Below are 25714 nucleotides of genomic sequence, written 5' to 3' on the forward strand. Positions count from 1 at the left end.
GGCAAGGGAATCCCAACTCCAGCTGGTCATTTTGCTCCTCCAACTTATCCGTTTGAAGTGATACATCTAGATTACATTCATATGGAGAGATGCAACAATTTGAAGTATGTCCTTGTGGTTGTTTGTGCCTTTTCCAGATGGATAGAGGCCTACCCCCTAAAGGATAATACTGCCTCGTCTACAGCCAAGGTTTTGTTCAAAGAGTATTTCACTAGGTATGGATTGCCGAGAATTGTATGGAGCGACAATGGGAGTGAATTTGTGGGTCAAATCATGAAGAAAGTATGTGCTGGTTTGGGAATAAATCAGAAATTCCATGCTGCGAATCACCCCCAGTCTGCTGGACTTGTCGAGTGCTATAATGGCACTCTCAAACTGAAATTGGCTAAGATACAAGCGAGCACTGGTCTTACATGGCCGGATGGCTTGCCGTTGGCTCTTTTGTCAACTAGGACGACAGTGCATTCTCGTGTGGGACTTAGCCCATACGAAATAGTTTTATGTCGTCCAGCGAATGTTTGGGGTGTGCCTCGTCCTAAAAAGTACAGCGACATTGAGTACCCTATGTTGGTGGATTACTTACATGACTTGACTGCTAAATTACGTGTTCTCCACCAACAGGTCTATGACAGTTTGCCGACAGCTACTGCAGATCCAGGCCATACGATTCAACCTGGTGACTTTATCTTGACGAAGAATTTTCAACGATCCAAATATTTGGAACCGAGATGGACTGGACCGCATTTAGTTCTCTTAGTCACTAGAACTGCTGTTAGAGTAGCTGGCAAAAAGAACTGGGTGCATGCCACGCACTGCAAGAAAGTTCCGTTGCCCTTACCGTATGACAAGTGGGTGAAGGATGGAATAGCTGATTCCGAATGTGAAAGGATTCCTAGGTTTGTACCTTTTAGTAATGCACATTTGACATGGACTCAGTCAGAACGCGAGGATGATGATATTCTTCAAGCTGCTGTACCTTTGCCCTTGAGACTCGACACGACGAATCCGGAAGTCCTTTTATGTAGTGAATTACACCTTGTCAGACCAAAAGACTTTTTTACCTTTTTCCTTTTTCGAGTCACCATCCGGACTCCGTTGCAGGGTCACGGTATAAGTTCTTAAGGGGTGAGCCGCGAATTGACGAAAGGTCTGTGGTTCATGGTCGTTAGTACGATCTTGATGCACACTTGAGTGAAGAAGGAAAATTGCCGTGAGCAGCACGTTAGAGGATGGAGTCTTTTGAGTCTGATAAGGGTGTTAAGAGAGTCGATTTTAGAGCGAAAATGTGTATATTGGTCCATAGCAAATGTTTTTTAATACTGTGTTTTCTAATGCTTTTGAATATTACGTTGGTTTGTGTGGGTTGGATTGTCTATGCTTCACAACAAACGCTTGCAACTACCTCCCAACCTACTCTTTCTTTTTCTACTGTTTCCCCACATGAGTTTCATACGTTGCCTGAACATGAACAGACACGAAGATTAGAATTTGTGAACAATTCGTTTATTCAGATTATGCATCAGCATCAGCTAGTTGTAAATACCACGAATTGTTGGGTGTGTGGTCTTATGCCACATACGACAGATAAGGGAATGCCATATTTGGTTTTGCCTTTTTCACCTAATGGGTCAGTATGGGCACTCCAATCAATGTTTATCTATGCGAATGAAGCATCTCCTGTACGTTCTGTCAAAGATAGTGCGAATAATAATCCCTTGATACAGGGAATAGTAGATATGGTCAGAGACATTGATGCATATAACGCTATCCCTAAAGATGAGGTACGAGCATATATTGATTGGAACAAGACTGAATATAGCATTAGTCTGACAGAGAAGGAGAGAGGAAAAAGGTCTCCCCCTATTTGGATTGTACCCCACCGAGGTCATTTTTGTCTGCAAGGTAATGGTCAGAATCCGAGAGCTCAGCTTGGTAAGAGTGTGTGTGTTCACACCTATGTCTATACTTCTCAGAAATCTCCACCGTTCGTGCCAGCTAAAGGCACGTATTTTGTTTGTTACGATAGAGCATATACATGGTTGCCTTCTGATTTTTCAGGCACATGTTATGTGGCATTTTTGCTTCCCCCTACATACACAGCTGCTTTCAACTACCATAAGACAAGATATGGTAGAGGTGTTATCGATGCGAAAGATACTGTCGCACAAGAAGCTGGAGACTTCTTTAAGGGTTTTCTGCCCTTTTGGGGTCCTATGGCTAATGGTAGGAATATTCGCTTACGAGAGTGGTCGGGCCACTATAAATGAGACTGCAGGTGCCCTTAGCAATATTACAGCTGAGCTTCAAGCGGATCGCCTTATGGCATTACAGAACCGCTTTGCTTTAGATATTATACTTGCAGATAGAGGTGGGGTATGTAAATTGATCGGGTCTAGTTGCTGTGTTTTCATTCCAGATAACGCCCTGACAGTGTACCAAGCCATTTTGAAGTTACATAAGTCCCCTGAGTCTATACATGTAGACGAAGGGAACTGGTGATTGATAGGATGGTTTTGGGAACTGCTGTCCAGATGGGGATGGAAGATTCTGATGTTCCTTGGTATGGCTTTAGCTATCTTTTTCTCATGTTGCTTATGCATCCAGTGTGGTCCCGCCATTTGTGGCCTTTGTGCTACGATCTGTGTGAGAAGACCCGTCCCGAGAGAAGTGAAGGATAATAAGATGATGTTACAGCAACACCTTGATGACCTGATGAGAATAGATAGAGACCTGGATTCAGATTGAGGTGAGTTTAGGTCATTGCCTAAGTAATGGCAAAAGGAGGGGCTGAGGTTCCGTGGTTTTCGGAACCGGACTCCATTTTGTTTGCGTTGTTCGTGATGCCATTTTTGTGTTGCCCTCAGGTAGGCCTAGGTGGTAAACGAACGAACAAAGTTGCATGGGCCTCATTGTTCATGTATGCATTAACAGGCCCTTTTCGACTCTGAAAGAACTGCAGAGAAACTGACCTCGCAAAGCCAATTTCCCTTGGTTTGATCTTTGCCTAAGATTGCCACTTAATGTTCAGGACCTCGTTAACCTTTAGTTTCCTTTCACATGTTTTATCTTGTCCAGCATCTATTACTGTTTCCTTTATGTTCTGACATTACATGGGTTGTGCTTTTCAATTATAAATTTGTCCGGCTTGCAAAGATTGAATTTGGGACATTCCTAATAATTAACTTTTGGGTTGGGTTACTGTAAATTGGGTTTTTGTTAATATGATACTCAGTTAGAAAATGTGTCCTATTGGTCAGAATTTTGCGCAGTGGGTGTACATTTATAATGAGAATATGGTGTATAAAAAGTGATGTCTTGCTCTATGAAATTGAACAGTTTCTTGAGTTGTACACCGTGTTGTATTGCTGAGATTACTGTTACTAGCTGCAGCTAATAAATTTGATCTTTGACGCCATCCAGAAGTATTCCGTGTCTCTGTTTGCCAAGACAGGAGAACCCGAAGACTTTGGGCGTGTCCCTGGCGCCGCTGGTTTCTAAAACCCGGTTCTTCACCCATTGTAGAAAAACTGCAACTGGAAGGGGACCAAATGACTCCCATAGTTCAAGACCTAATGACACTTACAACAACAAAACACGTAAAAGCAGTAATAAAAAAAATTGAAATCTGTAGGTGCCGCAGGGCTAAATGGCCTCCCAAATGCCCTTTTTAAACAAGATCCTGAAGTTTGGGCGAATTACCTCGCTCCACTTTTTAACCAACTATATTGCGAGAATAAGAGGCCACATTCCTGGAGAGGAAATCTATTTCACCCAATTTATAAAAATGGCAGCCGAACTGAACCTGGGAACTATAGAGTCGTTACCCTTATTGATGTAGAGGCAAAACTTTTTGCATCTTGTATTTTACAATATTTACAGAAGTGGATGGAGGAAAAAAGAATAATCCCGAAATTCCAGACAGGTTTCAGGCGGGGCATGGGCTCTATCACAAAACTGGCAGCATTGGCGATCTTAATTGAAAAAGCTGCAAGTAAAAAAGCAGGATTATTAGCATGTTACATTGACCTGAAATCTGCTTTTGATAGAGTGCTGCGAGACCGTCTTTGGCTGAAATTGAAAGCATTAGGATTACCCCAAGAATTGATAGACATAATTTTATCCCTATACAGCGAAACTTGGGCCAGGGTGAAGCTTGGAGATGGCAGCAGAATATCCTCTAAGATAAAAATAACAAACGATTAAAACAAGGCTGTGTCATTTCACCATGTCTATTTAATCTATATTTAGCAGATTTAAACAACTACTTGCTAAAAATAAACAGTCATCCTCCCAAACTGGCAAAAAAGTCAATTCAGTTCCTGCAATACGCGGATGATATTGTGGCTGTGAGTCAAACCCCAGTCGGGCTGCAAAGAGTCATAAACAAACTGACTGATTACTTTGATCTCTTAAGCTTGGATCCTTTATGGATTAAAAAATGGAAATAAAAGCAAAAGCCCAATCATTAATTTTTAAAAATAATAACAGCACTGCTGCTCCCAGCTTTGTCCTACGGCCTTGAAATATGGCATGGTCAAAAAATTGCCATTTTAAACGAACTGCAGACAAAAGTATATAAAGCAGTTTTTAACCTCCCTGAAGGAGCATCCCCAGCACAGATACGCTTGGAATTTGGTCTCCAGAACCAGGAAGATCAAAGAAAAGCAACTTTTGCAAAATTGTGCTGGAAATTTAGAGCATCTGAACCTGGATTGCTGAACAGCTTATGCTGGACCGAAATAAGGGCTCAGTTTGACCAAAAAACACCAACCACATGGGGCGAATACTTGTGTACATCCCTGGAAGTATTAGAGATTGACGAAGACTAGAACAGCAAGTTGGAAAGAACAGCATTTAACAGAGCGTGTAACGCCATGGCCAAGAAATTATCCTTTATGGAAGATAAAAGAAGATTGACCGAATGCCGTCTCGCCTGGGCAGTAATAAACTCATATACAAAGCTAAAACCGCAACCCTACTTAGCGGCTCACTTTCGACTAACATTAAAAAGAGGTTTATGTTGTACAGATTAAGTGACCACAACTTGAAGGACTTGGTCCCCACCTGGAAAAGCAAACACCAAGTTGAAAATTGTCATCTATGTGACTATCGAATAGAATCCATATGCCACTTGGTGTGTGTTTGCGATACCTTAAAAGTCGAAAGAAGGAAGTTGCTAAAAGCATCTTTAAATTACTTAAAGATCCGCACTTGCAGGCAGGCAGTAACAAGCTGGATGGGGGGCTGATCAAACATTTTAATTTGTCTTGGTGTAAAATTCATGACACTGGTGGACAACCTCCTACTGAAAGCAGACAAAGAACAAATGCCTAGGGTTGGAACAGGTCTGGGCATTTTATAGAAATTGTAAATATTTCAAATATTTTATTGAAAATACGACGCTTTTAAACCTTGACTGTTATAAATTTTACTGTGTGCTTTATGGTTGTGATATACCAAATAAAGTTGGTTTTTGACTGACTGACTGACTGATATGCATGGATCAATGTGAATTTGTATAACAAATTCCATCAGCCATGCTTCACAATGATGCTGATTGCCAGCCAAGTCAACTTTTAACAAGCACATGTACTTCCATTGTGACTCTCATGATAATTAACTTGGATTCTTCTTTCATGTCTTTCATCCCAGACATGCTGAGGATTGTCATAAATTGTGTGACTTCGAAACGTGGCTAGGTTAAACCTTGTGCAAAACCAATATTTTTGTCAGGGTGTCAAGAATAACTAAAAAAGTGCTCCAGTGAACAGAAAGGAAGCGGCCACCTACGTCCCAACAATCCTCTGTTAGTAAAGTTACACAGAATATAAATACAAAACAGAATATCGTTCACGAGCAAGAGACAAGTAAGCAATCAAAATGATATCATGAGACCATCAGTCCAAAAAGATGTCAATCCAAAGTATTATCAGATCATATTCTTCTTTATTTTCTAATTTCTCAAGTTTTCTCAGTTCATAACCATGGGTGTATTACACATTGGTTCATGATAACAGATTGGTGTAAATGGTATAACCAAGATGTATACTACACAAACATACCCATGGGTCTGATCAAATCTGCCTCACTGATAGGTGGAACCATATCTATATCCGATGTGCAAAAGAGGGACCACATTGCAAGTGTGGATTCCCATCAGTCACCAAAAGGTGCCATCCTTTATCATCATCTGGGTCTCCCCCTAGTGTCTCTATAGTGACTCGTTGATGGTAAGAGTAGGACCTGTTAACAATGTCCCAAACCAACTCGCGAGTAACTAAGTGACCTACAGATATGAATGATTATCAAATGTGATGGGGAAAAAAGGATTTTGCAGTGCGAAACAAATGTACAAAAAGTGAATTAAAATTGGGCAATGAGAGAAAAAATATTTATTAGTATCCCTCAGTGCTCAAGACTAAAAACAGTGCAAAAAAGACAGCTTTCAACAAATAACTGTCATAGTTGTTAATGGGGTCGACATGTTTCAGCAAATGAGGAAAAGATGTAATCCTCTGCCTTCCTCAGGACATCTCTATAATTGCTACTGCAACGTGCACAAATAATAATAATAGAATTCAGTGAATAAAGATGGTTGGAACTGATACAACCATGTCACTTGGGATCCTAGGTGTACACCAAATCCTCTGCTGGTGGCGTTGTGCAAATAACCACTGTAACATAAAAAAATCTCTGGCGAAGGAGAGGATGAGCTGGGTGTCGTCAGCTTAGGATACAGTTTTGTTGGACTATGGCTGCGAGGGGGGCCATGTAGATGTTGAAGAGGGTCGGGCTCAGTGATGACCCCTGTGAGACTCCGCAGGTGATTTCCATTGGAGCAGACAGGAAGGGCGGTAACCTGATCCTCTGGCTTGTTCTGGTGAGGAATGAGCGGATCCAGTGTGGGGCAGTTCCATGTATGCCGGCGTTGATTAGTCTGGCGACTAGTGTGCAGTGAGAGACGGTATCGAAGGCTGCAGACAGGTCGAGGAGGATGAGGGCTGCAGAGTGACCTTGGTCCAGGAGGGTGCCGATGTCGTCTGTGGCGGCGAGTAGGGCGGTCTCGGTGCTGTGGTTGCTTCGGAATCCAGATTGGGATGGGTCGAGGACGGCGTGTTCTTGGATGAGTCATGTCAATTCCCTGTTGACTGTTTACTCTGTTACTTTGGTTGTGAAGGGGAGCAGCAAGATGGATCGGTAGTTTTTGAGGTCGGTGGGGTCGGCCGTGGGCTTCTTAAGCAGGGGCCTGACTTCTGCATGTATCCAGCTATCTGGGAAGGTGCCTGTTCTGAAGGTGGTGTTGATGGTGCATTGCAGTTCAGGTGCGATGGTGTCCGCAGCTCTGTGGTAGATGTGATGGGGGCAGGGGTCAATGGGGGCACCCTAGTGGATGCCTTTCATGATCGTGGCAGTGTCCTCGGTCGTGACTGGTGTTCAGTTGTAGATGATGGGCTGGCTGGTGTCTTGGGAAGGCGGGAGGCCGGCTGCGGCATCTCATGGGTGGTCGTCGAATATGTCGTAGAGTATTTTAATCTTGAGGTGGAAGTAGGTTCCAAGCTTGTCGCAGAGGTCTTGGGACGGGGTGATGTCTGTGGCTTCGCTGTGTAGGTTGGTGAATTCCTGAATGACACTGAAGAGTTCCTTGGAGTTGGTGAGGATTTTGTTGTGGGTGAAGTTCCTTTTGGTTGTTCTGATTTGGTTGTGGTACTCTGTCATGGCGTCCTTGTAGGTGGAGTGGTTATCAGTAGTCTTGGTGTTCCTCCAGCTTTTTTCCAGGCGTCTACAGGGGCTCCTGGCTTCCTGGAGATCGGTGGTGAACCAGGCGGCTTTCCAGGGGCGTTGTTTGCCAGGGTTGAGTATCAGGGAGAGCTTGTTTGCGCAGTTGGAGATCCACGTGTGGAGTCCTCTGGCTGCGGTGTTTGCATTGGACGCCCAGGTGTGGTTGTATCGGTTGAGGGTAGACTTCAGTTGCTCGTCGGTGACCTTGCTCCAGTTCCTTTGGAGAGGGCAGGGGGCTGGTTTAAGTGCCTTGGGTTTGTCGACAGTGAAGTGCATGTGTGGTGGTCGGTCCATGGTGGTTGCGTTGTGTACCTGAAGTGTGTTTCCTGCAGCGAAGATGGGGTTGAGGGTGTGTCCTGCTCTGTGTGTAGGTGTGGGGATGAGTTGGTTGAGTCGGATGTTGGTCAGGTTGTCACGAAGGATGGTGGAGTTGGAGTCTGTGGGGATGTCGAGGTGGAAATTAAGGTCTCAGATGAGTATGTAGTTCATTGATGCAATGGCATGCGGTGCGATGAAGTCAGTGATGGTGGCGGGGCCGGGGGATCTGTAGATGAGTGTTCCTCGGAGTGTGGTCTTAGGGCTGGTCAGGATCTGGAAATGCAGGTGTTCGGCGGACGGTAAGGTTTTGCTGGAGGTGGTGAGGCAGAAGGTGCTCTTGTGGGCGATGGCGAGGCCCCCTCCCGGGTGGGGCGGTCCTTCCTTTTGATCTTGTATCCGTCTGGGATGAAGGTGTTGATGTCGGGGGCGGGGGCGGCGGCGGCGTTGGTCCAGGTCTCTGAGAAGAAGGCCATGTCGGGTGAGAGAGAGTCGAGTAGGTACCAGATTTCCATTGCGTGTTTGTGTACGGAGCGCATTTTGAGGAGGATGCATCTGAGGGTTTCGTTGTTACTGGCGTTGGTGGTGTTGAGGGTCTGGGTCACGGAGAAGGTCCTGCAGCAGTGGCGGCGGGAGAACTGCCCGTGAGTTGAGTTTGGTGAGGCCTGTTGGCAGTCTCTGGGTCTCCCGGGGTTGAGTGTGATGAGGGCAGTGGAATCATAGTAGTGGAGAGTAAGAGAACCAGGGTTCCTGGCACTGGTTGAGGTCAAATCATGAACAGGCGCAGATGGACTTGCCTTAGAAGGGGAGGTGGGAGGGGCAATAAGCTGGGAGGCGGGAATGGGGGGAGAGGCTGCATGGGTAGCGGCGGGAGTGGGGAGCCGGAGAAAGTACAACGGGTGCAGAGAGAGACAAATAAAAATACAATGCCAGAAATACAGTACAATATAGATACAAACAAATATTTACAATGCAGTAGGTCTCGCAACTGTGAGTTTTGAAGCTATTGGCATTGTAAATGGCAATGCGTTTTAAAAAATTAAAAAGCATTGTTATTTACAATACTTAAAGCAACACAGATTGCATTGCATAAGCTATTGGAAACCCTGCATGCAGCAAGCTGACTTTTTAAGATTGGACAGAATGAGAAACAGCGCTGCAGAAGTCACCAGTCTTCTCTGCCAAAGAAAAACAGAATCGAGGCTCCTGGAAAAAGCACTGCAAACACCCCTGTTTATTCAAACACGAGGAGTCAGAAAAGAGAACACTGGCGCACATAATTGAAATGGGGAAACCCAATGGCTGTTGTGTGAATTGCATTCTTAAAAAACATCAACAGCTAGCAAGTAGGGGTCCCGGGCACATCACAGCATGTGACTGTGCTTTGGGTCCATTAGTTGATGGACAATAGTGCGCACTTCGAATCTGCCTACAAACGCTACATGAAACACTGGAAATATCCTTTCCAATACAGGCCACGGGGTTGAAGCCCCTGTTAATCATTTCAAGTGACCTGGCTAAGACTCTCTGGGAAAAAGTGATATTTTAGGTGAGCGCTGGCTAGCATTGAAGTTTTATATTCACCTTAGTGACAGTGCTTCTGCTTTGAATAAATCAATAAGCGAGATAAGAAGTGCAATGCCAGATTTAACCAATGGCAAGCGACCAAACAAATAGAAACCCAATGTGTGGAGTTTCACCAATAATACTGATTACTTGATGCCTTGATGCCTCGGAGATGCAGCGCATGCGCTGCCTATGCGAGACCTAACAAGTAAGTCCCTGGCCCCAAAGATAAGTGCTGGTTCCCACCTCCTCCAACCACTTTCATAGTAAGCACTGCAAACACGCCTTTGCTTTTAAGAAGCTCCTCTATACAACTCTTCTCTCCTCCCGATAATAAAGATGTCTCCCCCAAAATCTCTCCAGTTTTGACGGCGATGCATTACTGATATGCTGGCATTGTCTGACGCGTTCAGGTTTAATGGCTCTGTAAGTCTGTCTTTGTGCTACTGTCTGCACAGGCCAGTTTTACAGGCACTGCAAGTCTGACCTTTTGAGTTGACAAACCCCACTGCTTTAGTTGTGTTTAGTTGTTCCTTGAGGATTGACTCTTTGCCTCTGTTTATTCATTCCTTGATGCAGCCAGCACTTGCGGTAGTGTAAAATTCCCGTCAGCATCTTCTCCTGTGCTCGGTGTTTGCTCATGAGGTGCAGCAGAGCCGTGACACAGACGGTTTCAGGGTTACAGTGGAAGGAAAGTGATTGTGTCAGGAAAGTGCCAGTGGAAGTCTGCGCCCACCTCCGCTGCAGCCAGTGAGAGGGCGTTGGTGCTGGCGGGGCGGGCGGTTGGCCGTAAAGGCATCTTGCCTATGCCCGAGGGGGCTGCTCACTTTTATGTGTGCCAGGGTGGCACATCAGCCATTTAGCGGCACTGCCTGCGATAGGTCGGAGGTGTGCGGGGATAAAAACATCCAAGAAGCTACAGACGCACCAAAGAGAGAGTGCGATGCCGAGGAGGCGTTGATGGGCTGTAAGCCTGGAACACAGCACCTTTTATAAACCTGTGCCAAGCGGCTGCTTGGAGGATGGTTTTAAACCCTGACTTCCCTGTATTATTTAAATGTACAATATAACGGAACACGTGGTGGTAAGGCTACAAAAATACTGTTATCTAATCCGTAGTTTGCTTGCTTGGAAGAACGGTTTATATATACACAACATGCTCCGGACGCCGTGTATGTATTGGGCACTCCCACCGGCGATTCACTCAGATCAATGAGAGTAAACTTCACTTGGCTATGTAAGCATGCAAGAGCTGTTACCTCACTGAAGTGCACATGTTCTAGCATCTGGCAACCACAGCTTGTTTTGCAGTTCCCAAGAGCGCGTCTGTAACAACAACACACAGTGCTCCGCAGTCATTTACTGATGGATTAGCAAAGCCACATGATACGAGTACAGATTTCAGTGAGAATGCCATTCCATTTTTGTCTAGCGCCTTATGGTTTTGAACGCAGGGAGCGTCTATTTGACTGGATGTGTCTCACCACACCAGGCTTGAAAGTAGCATGCTCGGCTGCGGGAATGCCGCCGTTCTATTGCGAACCCAGGCCGGCATTCGTACAAAAAAAGGAAGTAGTCCCTAAATAAAAAGATAGCAGCCCAGCAGCGGAACTATACTGTAGTTGGTCGGTGCTGCTTCCTGCAAAATGGAAGGTATCGGACAACCAGCCAATCAATGAGCGAGATAAGAAGAGCAATGCCAGATTTAACCAATAGCAAGCGACAAAACAAATAGAAACGCAATGGGTGGAGTTTCACCACTAATACTGATTACTTGATGCCTCGGAGAGGCAGCGCATGCCAGAAAAAGCCAGCAGTGCAGTGCAATACAATTACCAAATGACAAACAATGAGGCGCAAGAAGGCAGAAGGCATAGACGGGCGAAACACGAGCCTACAGCGGCCGAGCACACCTTGCAGGAAGGGCCGGAGGGCTCAGCGGCAGGGAAGTAGAGCGGAGGTGCTGGGGAGAGAGCAGATCAGGGACCGAATTCAATATTTAACATGTGCTAACCAGCACACATTCGGTATTTAACAAATGCTGACCAGCACACATTCGGTATTTAACACATGCTCTAAATACCGATTCTGCAGTGCACGAAAAAAACTCAGAATCATTGTTATTTAACATGTTATTTAACTAACTCTGTGGTATTTATTCAATCAATCAATCAGGTGTTTGTTAAGCGCTATGACTCAACCGTAAGGGTCTCAAGGTGCTGGGGGGTCGCAGGTTCCAGTCCATCAAGGAGGGGGTCTGTCGAAGAGACAGGTTTTGAGGTTTCTTGTGAAGATGGGGAGCGGTGTTTTCTGTTTGAGGTGGAGCGGAAGGTTGTTCCAGGCTCTGGCGGCGCAGAAGGAAAAGGAGCGGCCTCCTGATCTGGGCTTTATGGTGCGGGGTACCATGGCGTAGGAGAGCTGAGCTGATCTTAGGGTCCTTTGGAGTGCGTGCAATTTGAGTCAGCTGTTCAAGTATGCTGGTCAGGTGTTGTGCGCTGGGAGATGTGGCAGTGTCTTGGCAGGTTGAGGACCAGTCTTACGGCAGCGTTTTGGATGTTCTGTAGCTTGCGGGTGAGGTTTTTGTTTAATCCGGCATAGAGTGCGTTGTTTTAGTCGAGTTTGCTGGTGACCAGGGCGTGAGTGACGGTCTTTCTGTGTTCAAGGGGGATCCATTTGAAGGTCTTCTGTAGAAGGCGGAGGCTGTGGAAGCAGGAGGACGAGACGGAGTTGATCTGGCGGTCCATTTTGAGCTCTGAGTCCAGGATGATTCTCAGGTTGTGTGCGTGGTCCGAGGGGGTGGGTGCGCTTCCGAGGGCAGGGGGCCACCAGGTGTCATTCCAGGTGTCGGGGTTTGGGCCCATGATGCGTACTTCCATTTTGTTGGCGTTTAGTTGTAGCAGCTGTTGTTCATTCATTTGGCGACGGCGTCCATGCCTTCTCGAAAGTTGTGTCTGGCGGTGTTGGGTTCGTTGGATAGGGAGAGGATGAGTTGGGTGTCGTCTGCGTATGACACAATGTTGAGTCCGTAAGTTCTGACGATGGGGGCCAGCGCAGCCATGTAGACGTTGAAGAGCTTAGGGCTGAGGGAGGACCCCTGGGGGACCCTGCAGGTGGTAGGAGTAGGGTCCGAGAGGAAAGGGAAGAGTCTGACCCTCTGCCTTCTGCCGGAGAGGAAGAAGCTGATCCAGTCGTGGGCCTTGTCTTGGATCCCTGCATCATGGAGTCTGCGTATTAAGGCGCGGTGAGAGACTGTGTCGAACGCCGCCGAGAGGTCGAGGAGGATGAGGGCTACTGTTTCTCCTTTGTCCAGTAAGGTGCAGATGTCGTCTGTTGCGGCAAGGAGGGCAGTTTCCGTACTGTGTTTTTTTCTAAAGCTGGATTGGGAGGAGTCGAGAATGTTGTGCTATTCCATGAATGTGGCAAGTTGGCTCTTGATGGCTTTCTCAATGACTTTTGCTGGGAACGGGAGCAGGGAGATGGGTCTGTAGTTTTTGAGGTCAATGGGGTCCACCGAGGGTTTCTTCAGGAGGGGTTGATCTGGGCATGTTTCCAGTCGTCGTGGAATGAGGCAGTTGCCAGGGAGCGGTTGATAGTGTGGCAGAGCATGGGTGCAATGGTGTCGGCGGCTCTGTTGAAAATGTGGTGGGGGTAGGGGTCCATGGGGGTCCAGGAGTGGATTGACTTCATCGTCTTCAGTGTGTCTTTGGTGGTGAGGGCTGTCCAGTTGTCGATTGCTGGCTCCAGGGTGTCGGGGTGGTTGATGAGGGTTCAGTGTGTTGGTTGTCTTCATCGAAGTTGTCGTAGATGCTCTTGATTTTGTGGTGGAAGAAGGTGCTGAGTTTATCGTAGACGTCTTCTGAGGGAGGGATGTCAGTGGACTCGCTGGTGGTGGGTTGGGCGAACTCCTTGATGATGTTGAAGAGTTCTTTGCTGTCGTGTGCATGAGTAGAGATCCTGTCTTCAATCGCTTTTTTCCTTGTTTTTCTGATGAGTTGGTGGTGGGCGTTGGTGGCGACTCTGAAGTTGTTGTGGGCTTCTGTGGATTTGGTGTTCCTCCAGGCCTTTTCGAGGTGGTGGCAAATGCGTCTGGATTCTCGAAGTTCAGTGGTGAACTATCTAGCTTTCTTGCCGTGGGTATTGTTTTTCTTGAGGGGGGCTAAGGTGTTGGTGTTGGAGATCCATCTGTGCAGGGTCCGGGCTGCGGTGTTGGGGTTGTCGTTTTCAGCGATGGTTGGGGTGGAGTTTCTGAGTGATGGGGTTAGCTGGTCGTCGGTGATTCTGGTCCAGTTTCTTTGTGGGAGCAAGTGCTGGTGCCTGTGGATGGTGGGTGTTCTGAAGGTGAAGTGGACGCATCGATGGTCAGTCCATTGAAGTTCGGTGGTGTGGCTGAAGGTGATGGAGTTTCCTGTTGTGAAGAGGGGGTCGAGAGTGTGTCCAGCTGAGTGCGTGGGTTCGGTCACGATCTGGCGAAGTCCAATGTTGTGGAGGTTGTCTAGGGAATACATGGTGCTGGGGTCCAGTTGGTTGTCGAGGTGTAAGTTGAGGTCTCCTAATAGAGTGTAGTTGGTAGACGTGATGGCATGCGGGGAGATGATGTCCGTGATGGAGTTGGCAAAAAGTTAGCGGGGTTCAGGGGGGTTGGTAGATCAGGGTTCCTCAGAGGGTGGAGGTAGGGCTGACCAGTATCTTGAAGTGAAGGTGTTCCATCAGGTCTGTGGGCTCGTCGGGGAGTGTGCTGAGGCGGAGGGTGGATTTGTGGACGATGGAGATTCCTCCTCCCGGGCGGGTGGGGTGGTCCTTCCTGGAGATCTTGTATCCCTGGGGAATGGCGATGGTGATGTCTGGTCCCGAGGTGGTGTTGGTACAGATTTCAGCAAAGAATGCTACATCCAGGTTGGCGCTGTCGAGGAGGTCCCAGATTTCGGTGGCGTGTTTGTGGAGGGATGGGACGTTGACAAGGATGCATTGCAGGGTTTTCGGTTCAGTTGTGTTCTTGCGGGCAGGTTGCGCTGGGTCTGTAGTCTTGACGGTGCTGCAGGTGTGCTGGCAGCGGTCACAGCTGATGGGTCCGTGGGTGTAAGCTGGTGATGCTAGCTTGCAGTTGTTGCAGCCTGTTTGAGAGCACGGAGTGCCGCTGGATCCGACCGTTGGCAGTGCAGAGCTCCAGGGTTCCTGGCGCTGGTCGAGGTCCGGTCCTGGACGGGCGCAGATGGGCTTGCCTTTGGTGCTCCGGCGACGCAGCCGCTCTGCGGCCGCATTAAGTAGGGGTCGGGGAGGGCTGGACAGCTGGGAGGCGGGAGAGGGGAGGGGAGCTGGATTGGGCCAGTTGCGCTGGTCGTGCGGGGGAAGGGGGCCACGGGGGTAGCAGTGGCGGGGAAAAACAGACTGAAAAAGGGAAAAGGAAAAAGGCAAAAAGAGAGGGAAAAGTGCAAATAAGCCAGCAAAAGTGCAAGAGTCGAGGAAAGACATAGAGGACACAGTAGGAGAGTGAAAGAGGGAGATTGAGATGAGGGATAATAAACACGAGAAAAACTGAGGAAAGACACAGAAGGAGAGTGAAGGGGGAGCTTGAAGTGAGGAAAAAACGAGTGAAAAAGGAGAGAAAAAGCAGAGCGAGAGAAAGGAGACAGAGGTCCACTGGACCACCAGGGATGAGGCGCAGGTGAAACCTGCGGGTGAAGGAGGGCCTTGAACACCAACACTCAAGAGTGCAGGGGCTCGGGGGAAGGCCTCACTTAATGGTGGAGCTGCGAGCGAGGGAGAGCAATTTCACTGACAATGAGTCGGTGGTCTTTCTCTTGGTATTGGTATTTACCGTATGGTATGCCAAGCACAAAATGTGGTCAGATGGCTAGAAGAATCAAGTGTCATACTTTTTGTTTTGTTTTTAATGGAGGATGGCCTTTAGACAGCTTTCATAAGATGAGAAGGTGTCTGGTTTCTCACTTAGCTACTGAGCCATATCCATGGTTGCCTTTGTTAAATGCACTTCTTGTGGCACAGTTGATATAAAGACACATTCCATTCTCATTTGAGGCGCACATGCTGTTAGTGCCCTTTGAGCCCACCACTTGCTATTTGAAATCTGCCAACTTTGTGCCGGCTCTTTAGGTAAAATCAAATGAAAGACAAAGGGTGATTTCAAAGTGCAGCCATGATACAGAAAATAATGCAAATCGGATGAAGAAATGATCCAGACAAAACCTAAGCCACCAAATGCCACAATGCTAACAATGAAGCAGATGTGAGAAAAAAGATTCTGAAGATACTTCCACTGTACGTCATGCTGCTTCTCATCGAAACACCCTATGAAACTGTCGAAAATAAAGTGCCCCTGACATATGTTCGCCAGTAGTGGTAAACTCATGTAAACAGTCTCCGCCATAGGTGGAGAACCAACTTTTATAAACAATCATGTTGAAAAGCAAGGACATAAGGAGCCTCATCACACAATGTTTGACTTAACCGTTCATCTAGACACTTCCCCTATCCCTCATTGTGAAGTAAACATTGTGCGCTGTTCCTTTTTGCTTCACACCTGAAACATCTTCATTTGAATTGAAATAAGTGAAAGACTCAGAAATCCTCTACAGTTCCCTTTGGATATCCTCCAATATTTAGCTTTTGAAAGTTTCATGGTGTCACAATAGATACACACAAGTTCTGCTCTGAGTTTCTTTTCCATTAATAACATTGATTTTTCCTCAGTGTACTTTGTTTGTTAGACTACAGCTGTATATAACAAAGGGACATGATCAGGGACTCTTTGTAACCTGGATTATCGGTGTTCTTCATCTTGCTCTGTTCATAATCTTGTCAGCATTTTCTATTCGATAATTTGCATTTCTATCCAATTATATGCATAGCATTAGCTATCAACATGTGGTGCTTTTTAGCAAATATTCTTTTCAAGAAAAAAACAGACTGTGAAAAATACCACATGCATTTCATTTGGCTGGAAACCAGATCTCAATGATAATATTTACAAAGTACTCGAAAGTAACCTTTTTTCACATTTCTTCCACGAAATAAGTTTGCGTAACATTTCCTAGAAACCACGCTTGCACGTGTGTGTAAAAAGGTTTGGCAGCTTTACAAAGACCCCGTTGACTGAGGTCCCACCCGTATCCTGGGAGGGGCAGGTTGGTGGGTGGGCGGTATCGGAGATGCCCCTGGAGGACTTCTCCATTGAGAAGGGTGACCTCAGAAACGAACTTGGTGCAGATGTGAAGGTCAGTTGCACTGATGGAACCTGCCACTTAGGTTCCGGAAAGAGGAGTGAGCACACACCTGGCCCCTGACGAACATGTTATGCAGGTCACCTGGCATTTATTATTGTATTTGCGAGTTTAGACATAGTCAGTTTTCTGTGGGAACATATTTACATGGAAAACCCTGCGGGAAAAGGTGTGATTTCAGGAGTTAATCCATCCTTACTATCCATTTTCATGAAGTTTATGTTTGGCTGACAGCTTTGGATAGCGCGTTTGTTTATCCTCCATTGTGTATAAAGCCCACACAGTATTTCCTTATGGTTTTTGTGTTGGGTGTCATTCCAGGTCACTTATGACAGACTCCGGGCCCTAATGCCAGCTTATTTACCTCTTCGTAGGGTCGTTAAGGCCTCTCTGCTGCCAACCACGCATCACGTTATAGCTGCGCAATCTGGAAAAGGTGGCTCATCGGAAGGGGTGGAGAGGGGTTTCAGAAGGGAGAGGAGGAGTCCAGCGGAACAAGGGTTGGAAAGCTTTAAAAAGCCTGGCTCCTTTACAGTTCTTCGAGGCTTTATAATGAAGATGAACTCATTAATAACATCCTGTGGTTTTAAACAAAAACAGCAAAGCTCCCCCACCCCCTGTACTGCACTGGGACTCTAATGTTTACGAGAAAGGATGTGCAAAATTATGCTTCAGCTGTCACAGCTGTGTTAAGTGCGCATTATTTTTGTTTTGCAAGGCTCCAAAGTCTATATAATTGACATGGATTCACCTGTTGGGTAAGAGGGGTGGGAGGCGGGGGCACCTGAAGAGTTAAGTGGAAGTAAAGTAGGATTTGTTGAACAATTTTCTATCCTGCAAACCTTCTTTTGTAATCAATCAATCAATCATAACATTTGTATAGCGCACTACTCACCCGGAAGGGTCTCAAGGCGCTTGGGGGAAGGGGTCCGCTATTGCTCGAACAGCCAGGTCTTGAGTAGTCTCCTGAAGGCGAGATGGTCCTGGGTCAGCCGAAGGTGGGTGCGGAGGGAGTTCCATGTCTTGGCCGCCAGTCAGGAGAAGGATCTTCCTCCGGCGGTGGCTCTTCGGATGCGTGGTACGGCGGCGAGGGCGAGGCTTGTAGAGCGAAGCTGGCGGGTGGGCGTGTAGAAGGTCAGGCGGTCGTTGAGGTACTTGGGGCCCAGGTCGTGGAGAGACTTGTGTGAGTGGGTGAGGAGTCTGAATGTGATTCTCTTGCTGACGGGGAGCCAGTGCAGGCCTCTCAGGTGGCCGGAGATGTGGCTGCGTCGGGGGATGTCCAGGATGAGTCGGGCGGAGGCGTTCTGGATGCGTTGGAGTCTTTTCTGTAGCTTGGCTGTGGTTCCGGCGTAGAGGGTGTTCCCGTAGTCCAGTCGGCTTGTGATGAGTGCCTGGGTGACCGTCTTCTTGGTTTCGGTCGGGATCCATCGGAAGATCTTGCGGAGCATGCGTAGGGTGTTGAAGCATGATGAGGAGACGGCGTTGACTTGTCTGGTCATCGAGAGGAAGGAGTCCAGGATGAAGCCCAGGTTGCGTGCGTGGTCTGTTGGCTTGGGAGTGGTGCCCAGGGCGGGGGGCCACCAGGAGTCGTCCCAGGCAGAGGGCAATGGTCCCAGGATGAGGACTTCCGTCTTGTCTGAGTTCAGTTTCAGGCGGCTGTTCTTCATCCACTCGGCGACGTCTTTCATCCCTTCGTGTAGGCTAGTTCTGGCGGTGGCGGGGTCTCTGGTGAGGGAGAGGATCAGTTGGGTGTCGTCGGCGTAGGAGATGATGTTGAGGTTTTGTTGGCGTGCGATGGCTGCAAAGGGTCTCATGTAGACGTTAAGGAGGGTGGGGCTGAGTGATGATCCCTGCGGTACGCCGCAGATGACTTCGGTGGCCTCGGATCGAAACGTGGGGACGCGGACTCTCTGTGTTCTTCCGGCGAGGAAAGAGATGATCCACTCCAGTGCCTTCTCTTGGATACCTGTGTTGCTGAAGCGTTGAACTAGGGTGCGGTGGCAGACAGTGTTGAACGCTGCAGAGAGGTCCAGGAGGATGAGGGCCGCTGTTTCCCCGTTGTCGAGCAGGATTCTGATGTCGTCCGTGGCTGCGATGAGGGCGGTCTCGGTGCTGTGGTTGGCTCGGAAACCGGACTGCGAGGGGTCGAGGGATCCGTTCGTCTCGAGGAAGGCGGCAAGCTGTCTGTTGATGGTCTTCTCGATGACTTTGGCAGGAAAAGGGAGCAGCGAGATGGGGCGGAAGTTCTTGAGGTCGGTGGGGTCCGCTGTTGGTTTCTTCAGTAGGGCGCTGAGCTCGGCATGCTTCCAGCTCTCCGGGAAGGTGGCGGTGTTGAAGGAGATGTTGATGATGTCCCGGAGTTGGGGTGCGACGATGGAGTTGGCCTTGTTGAAGACGTGGTGGGGGCAGGGGTCGGTTGGAGATCCGGAGTGGATGGTGTTCATCGTGCGGGCTGTGACTTCGGTGGTCACCGTGGTCCAGGTGCGGAGGGTGGCGGTTGGGTGCGCTGGTTCGGTGGTTGGGTGCGTGGATGGTGCGCCGAAGCTGTTGTGGATGTCGGCGATCTTGCGGTGGAAGAACGAGGCGAGAGAGTTGCAGAGGTCTTGCGAAGGAGTGATGTCGTTGTTGCCGGTGCTGGGGTTGGAGAACTCCTTGACGATGCTGAAGAGTTCCTTGCTGTCGTGGGCGTTGTTGTCCAGTCGTTCCTTCAGTGATTTCTTCTTGGTGGTGCGGATAAGCTGGTGGTGCTTGCGGGTGGATTGTTTGAAGGTGGTCATGTTGTCTGTGGTCTGGTCGAGGAGCCAGGCTTTCTCGAGGGTGCGGCAGTTCTTCTTGGAGTCCTTGAGTTCGTCGTGAACCAGGTGGCTTTCTTGCTTCTGGGTCTGCTGGGAGGGTTCTTCAGTGGCGCGAGGTCGTCTGCGCAGGCCGTCAGCCACTGTGTGAAGTTGCGGGCTGCTTCGTTGGGGTCCGTTGTGCTGGCGGGTGGGTTCTGGCTGAGGGAGGTGGTGAGCTGCTCGGCGGTGATCTTGCTCCAGCTCCTGTGAGGAACCTGTTGCGGGTGGTGGTGGGTCGTGGTTCTTGTGAAGCTGAAGTGGACGCAGCTGTGGTCGGTCCAGTGAAGTCCGGTGGAGCGGCTGAAGGTGATGTGCTTGCTGGAAGAGAAGACAGGATCAAGCGTGTGGCCGGCGTAGTGGGTGGGGGTGTTGACCAGTTGTTTGAGTCCGAGGTTGTAGGAGAATTCTCTCAGCAAACGTGATTTATTACCACAAAAATCTGCTTTAACACATTAAGTTTACTCTTGAAAGGCAAATTGCTTTGCCCATCTATGGCTACATAGATTTCCCAGTGTGGGTTTGTGTGGGAGTGGAAGGAAAATATCCATATTTTATGCTGATTATATGAGATAGCGCTTTTGTTTTTTTGGCAATCCCCACATTTAAATAAAAACGTTTGCAAAGCTTTCGAGATTTTTCACATTACCACAGTTGCATAGAACAATTATGCACACAGTAAAACTTGCAGAGAAAAGTTATGCGAACATTTGGCATTCTGGATTGATATAGTTTGCAAAGGGTAAACTTCAACAGAAATATTGTGCATGCATTTTCCAGTTTGCAAAATTAGATTGCGGTATGGTAAAATCATCTCGGAGAACGTTTGCTTCTGCGATTGTGACTCTAAACTAGGAAGCTTTGTAGCTATAAAGAACGGAGAAAATCAGGAGCCAAACAGGAGGCAAACCGATTATATAGACATGATTCGAATTGTCTCATTAGCGAAATGTGTTAAATCCTCTTTTATTCCGGTGCCTGTTTCCGTCTTCTATTAAAAAACAAGCAACAGTAAACTTAATAGGTCTTGCACTTCACAGGCAAGTCTTCCAATATCTGAAGTGGGCTGACACATTGCCGCTTGATGCATGCTGGAGAGGGTGGAAGAAAAGAGTGAATGACAGAACCACAGACTAATGGCTGAAAACTCCTACAGATAAAATCAAAAGGTGTAGTGATGAGGTCCACGCAGGAAGGATGTAATCAATGATGATTTATTTAAACAGGTAACAAGTTGAATAGTTCAGAACAACAAGTAGGTAAGTTGTGAACGAGAGCCCCACCAGGAGCAGCCTGTCTGCTACTCAGCCCACTCCAACTGTCACTTCACTGCTCTGTGTCCCAACATTCCGAGGCATGTGAAGACTCCAACATTCTATTGAGCACAGAGCACAGGCACTGGCTGAGAAGGAGGTGTAAAATATATAACATTACAAATGCAAGATACCACAAATGGTTTTAGCTAACACAGAGTTAAAAAAGCCAATCGGTCTGGCATTGGCAGCCGAGTAGGAAGGGAAGAAGAAAAGAATGAAAGAAGAAGGAAAGAATGAAGGAATGAAAGAAGGAAAGAAGTTGAGGGAAGAAAGAAGTAATATAAAAGAAAGGAAGGAAGGAAAGAAAGAAATAAGGAAGGACTGAAAAAAGTAAGAAGGGAAAAGAAAAAAGGGAAGTAAAAGAAAAAAGAAGGTGTGAAAGAAAGTAGTATGAAAAGACAGAAAGAAGGAAAGAATGAAAGAAAGAAGGCAAGAAAGAATGAAGGAAAGACAGAAGAGAATAATGAAGGAAAGAAAGAAGGAAATAAATATAGAAAGCAAGAAAGAAAGATGGAAAGAAGAAGAAAATGGAAAAATAGTAGGTAAAGATGAAAGAAGGAAAACTAAGAAAAGAAAGAATGAATAAAAGAATGTAAGAAGAAGGAAAGAATTGAAAGTAGGAAGGAAAGAAGGAAGCAAAAAGGAAAAGAAGGCAAGAAAGAATGAAACTGAGAAGTAAGAAAGAAGTAAGGAAAGAAGGAAGAAAAAAGGAATGAAAGAAGGGAGAAGAAAAGAAAGAATAGAAAGAAAGAAGGAAGGAGAGAGTAAGATAGATGGAAAGAAAGGAAGGAAAGAACCGGTCAGGTATGGGAAAAGGTGTACTATCAAAAGGTATGGGAAAAGGTGTGGCCTGGTGGGAGTGGTACCTTATGTCCTTGGTGCGGGGGCTGCGCGGTGATACGATGTGAGGCTCTGCATCGCGAGTTGCTGCTACATGAGTCCCAGTATCGTTCTGCACCATGCCGCAACAGATCCATTGAAGTTGCCGATCAGGAACTGCGAAGTGCTGCAAAACGAGGCCCTGAGTTGTTCTTTGCCACGCTGTGTCGGATCCAGTGAAACCTTTAGTTGAGCAGAGAGGAGAACACTCTGACAACAGGTCTTTTTTCCACTGGGTATTTCTCAGGTGGGCTGGAGCACTTGGAGCCTGATTTTGAAAATTCAGCACTGCTGTTGGTGCTTCTGTCCCTTTCCCCAGCTCCCTGAGATTCATTGCAGCAGCCACAGTAGGCTTTGAGAGAGAGAGAAAGATAGGGAAGGAGGGGGAAGGTAGAGAGAAAATGATCAGGGAGGGAGAAGAGTAAGAGAGAAAGAATGGATGTATGGAAACAGAGAGATTGCTTGAGGAAGGGAGCAGGGATGGTTTTAGCATTTCTGTCAGGACTTTGATTCCGGCCCTGCCACAAAAGGTTCAGGGACATGGGGACAGCAGTTTGGGGGGAGGCAGGAATCACTCCCAGCAGAATGGCCCAGATCAGGTCCAGTTGTCAGCTGAAAAGCAGGCGAGGCCTCTGGAAGCTGGTTCTGTCACTGCGGCTTAAACAGGAGGTTAGTCATATGACACTTTGAGTCACTTCTGAGGTCCTGGGTTCGAGGTAAGACGGTCAAGTCTTCCTCCTTCAGGCAGCAGAGCAGGGTTTTTTCTGAATGTTCTTAGGTCCAGGAGTGTTCTGATGAGAGGTTTGCGGTTGTCATTTTTATGCATAATGCCAACTTGTGGATGGAGGATACCCCCTTTTTTTCTAACCCTAAACTGGTTCTGGTCAGTTCTTTCCTTTCCCTTAGGTCTGGCTCCATGCGGGCTAGAGCAATAAAGGGCCGGTCGGCCCAGGTGGGTGCTGCTTTTGCCAGTGACAAGCCAGGGATCTTTTGAACTCAAAGAAGGGGCTAGGTACAACCCCTCAAGCCAAATTGCTCAGGAAAGGTATTCCCGTTTCAAAACCCGAGGCACTTTTTCCCTGTCTGGGAGGAATACACATCAGACCACAGACGAGCCATAAACAGTCATGTGTCCCTGGGTACTGGCAGGAAGGTAAATTTAGTTTAGGCAGAAATATGCCATCTGTCTAAAAATAGCATTTTCAGAAGAGTAATTTAAAATCTCACTTTGCCATTAAAAATGTATTTAAATTACAATTCAAATGAGTGGAAGAAGTATTTAACTAGCTGTTCCCAAACTAAAGTTATCATTAAATGTTGAAACCCATTATTAGTCTATGTGGAGACAGCCTTGCCATAGTGAAAAGCGATATTCGGGTTTTTTCACTCCTCCTCCTTCCTGGCCTGGTATACTTTGTAGGGAATCCTAATATGGGCTAGAGGTAGCTGAATCGCAGGAACCCACTTGTGATTTGCTAAAGGAAACGGCCCAAAACTCAACATGGACATATCACATTCTTCCAATGAAAACTGACGCTTTTTGGCAATGTCGGTTGCTGTGGATTTTGAGGCCTACCTCAGCTGATAGACATTTCTGTGAGAGAAACTTCTAGAATCTGCGGGAAGCCACAAAGTTACTACCACCAACTTTCTCCCAAGTCTCCCGATAAAAAGTTATAACTCATTTGTGTGGGAATGCCTAGTGCCAGAGACATGAAACATCCGGAAGCGCAACATCGACACATGATATTTTTCGACTGAAAACAGACTCTTTTTTTCAGTGTTGGTAGCTGTGGATTTTGGGTCCTGGTTCAACCAACACTGAGGGAAACCTACCAAACCGGTATTTTGAAAAGTAGACACCAAGAGAAATCCAAGTTGGGATTACTTTTGTGGTCTTCACCAGCTTTTCCTACCCAGAAGCTCTTGGAAACCTCAAACTTCGACTAAAAAACACATTTTCCTCACATTTCTGTGTGGGAAACATCTAGAATCTGGAGGAAGCCACACATTTCCTACCACCCAGCATTCCCCCAAGTCTCTAGATGAAAATGGTAGCTCACTTATGTGGGAAGGCATAGTGCCCAAAACAGGAAACAGCTCGACAACAAGGACACATCACATTTTTCTGCTGAAAACAGACTCTTTTTTGCAATGTCAGTAGCTGTGGATTTTGAGCCCCACCTCAGCCGGTACTTAGGGTAGCCTAGCAAACCTGTACATTTTGTACAGTTTTTTAAAAGTAAACAGCCATAGAATTCTAGTGTGGGGTGACTGACATGACACTCGCCAGGTTTCCTAACTTATAAGCCTTTGCAAATCGCAAACTTTGGCTAGAATACAGATTTTTGTGAGGAAAACTTCTGGAATCTGTGGGAAGACCCACATTTCCTACCACCTAGCATTTCCCCCATTGTTCTGAAAAAACCTTGGGAAACCTAGCAAACCTGTACATTTGTGAAAACTAGACACCAGGTAGAATCTGAGATAACATGCATGATACTCGCAAGCTTTTCCTACCCAGATTCCCTTGCAAACCTCAAACTTTGAATACAAACACACATTTTCCTCACATACTATGATGGAAAGTTCTGGAATACCTAGAGAGCCACAAATGTCCTACCACTTGCATCCCCCAAGTCTCCTGATATAAATGGTGCCACACTTGTATGGGTAGACCTAGTGTCCCCAACAGGTAAGGGCCCAAATACGCAACATGGATACATCACATTTTTCCACTGAAAATGAACCCTCTTTTTCAATGTCTTTAGCTGTGGATTTTGGGTCGTAGTTTAGCTGGTACCTAGGAAAACCAGGCAAACCTGTACATTAATTACAACTGGAGACCTAGGATATTCAAGGGGTGGTGACGTGTATGTCTCTCACCAGGTTCCCTTATCCAAAAGTCTCAGCAAATTTCAATCTTTGAATAAAAACACACATTTTCCTCACATTTCTGGGAGAAAAACCTCTGGAATCCATGGAGACCAACACATGTCCTACCATTAAGCATTCCCCCAAGTCTCCAGATACAAATTATATGTCACTTGGGTGTGTAGGCCTAGTTCCCATCACAGGAAAGGTTCCGAAATGCAACAAGGACACATCACATTTTTGCATTGAAAACTGGCCCTTTTTTCGCAATGTCAGTAGTAGTGGAATTTGGGGCATAGTTCAACCGGCACATAGAGAAACCTAGCAAACCTGTAAACTTTTTAAAAGAAGACTCCAACCGAAATCCAGGATGGGGTGACTTATGTGGTTTTGATTATCTTTTAATGCCCAGAAGCCCTAGCAAACCTCAAACTTTGATTAAAAACACATTTCCTCACAATTCTGTGAGGGACACATCTAGAATCTGTGGAAAGTCACAAATGTACCACCAAGCATGTAAAATGTGTACCCTACCTCAACAGGCACCTAAGGAAACATAGAAAACCTGTTCAGTTTTGAAAACTAGATGTCAAGGTGATTCCAGAGTGGGATATCTTGCATGGCTTTCACCAGGTTCCTTTACCCATAAACCTTTGTAAACCTCAAACGTTGGCCTAGAAAACACACACATTTTCCTCACATTTCTGTGAGGAAACTTCTGCAATATGGGCGGGTGGGAGGGGCACAAAATTCACATTTTCAAGTGACCCAAAAGACAACATGGACACTGACATTTTTTCCACTGAAAACTGACCCTTTTTCTGCATGTCTGTAGCTGTGGAATTTGGGTCCTTGTTCAACCGGCACATAGAGAAACCTAGCAGACATGTACATTTGTAAAGAAATAGACACCAAG

General features: G+C 46.8%; 1 protein-coding gene across 17 annotated transcripts in view; it reads left to right on the forward strand.

Moving 5' to 3' along the window:
- Positions 1 to 25714, forward strand: part of LOC144754318 (uncharacterized) — a 771250-nt gene that overhangs the window by 368865 nt on the left and 376671 nt on the right. The window lies entirely within an intron of this gene.

Source organism: Lissotriton helveticus, chromosome 5_1 (assembly GCF_964261635.1).
Source record: "Lissotriton helveticus chromosome 5_1, aLisHel1.1, whole genome shotgun sequence".
In the NCBI taxonomy this organism is placed as follows: domain Eukaryota; kingdom Metazoa; phylum Chordata; class Amphibia; order Caudata; family Salamandridae; genus Lissotriton; species Lissotriton helveticus.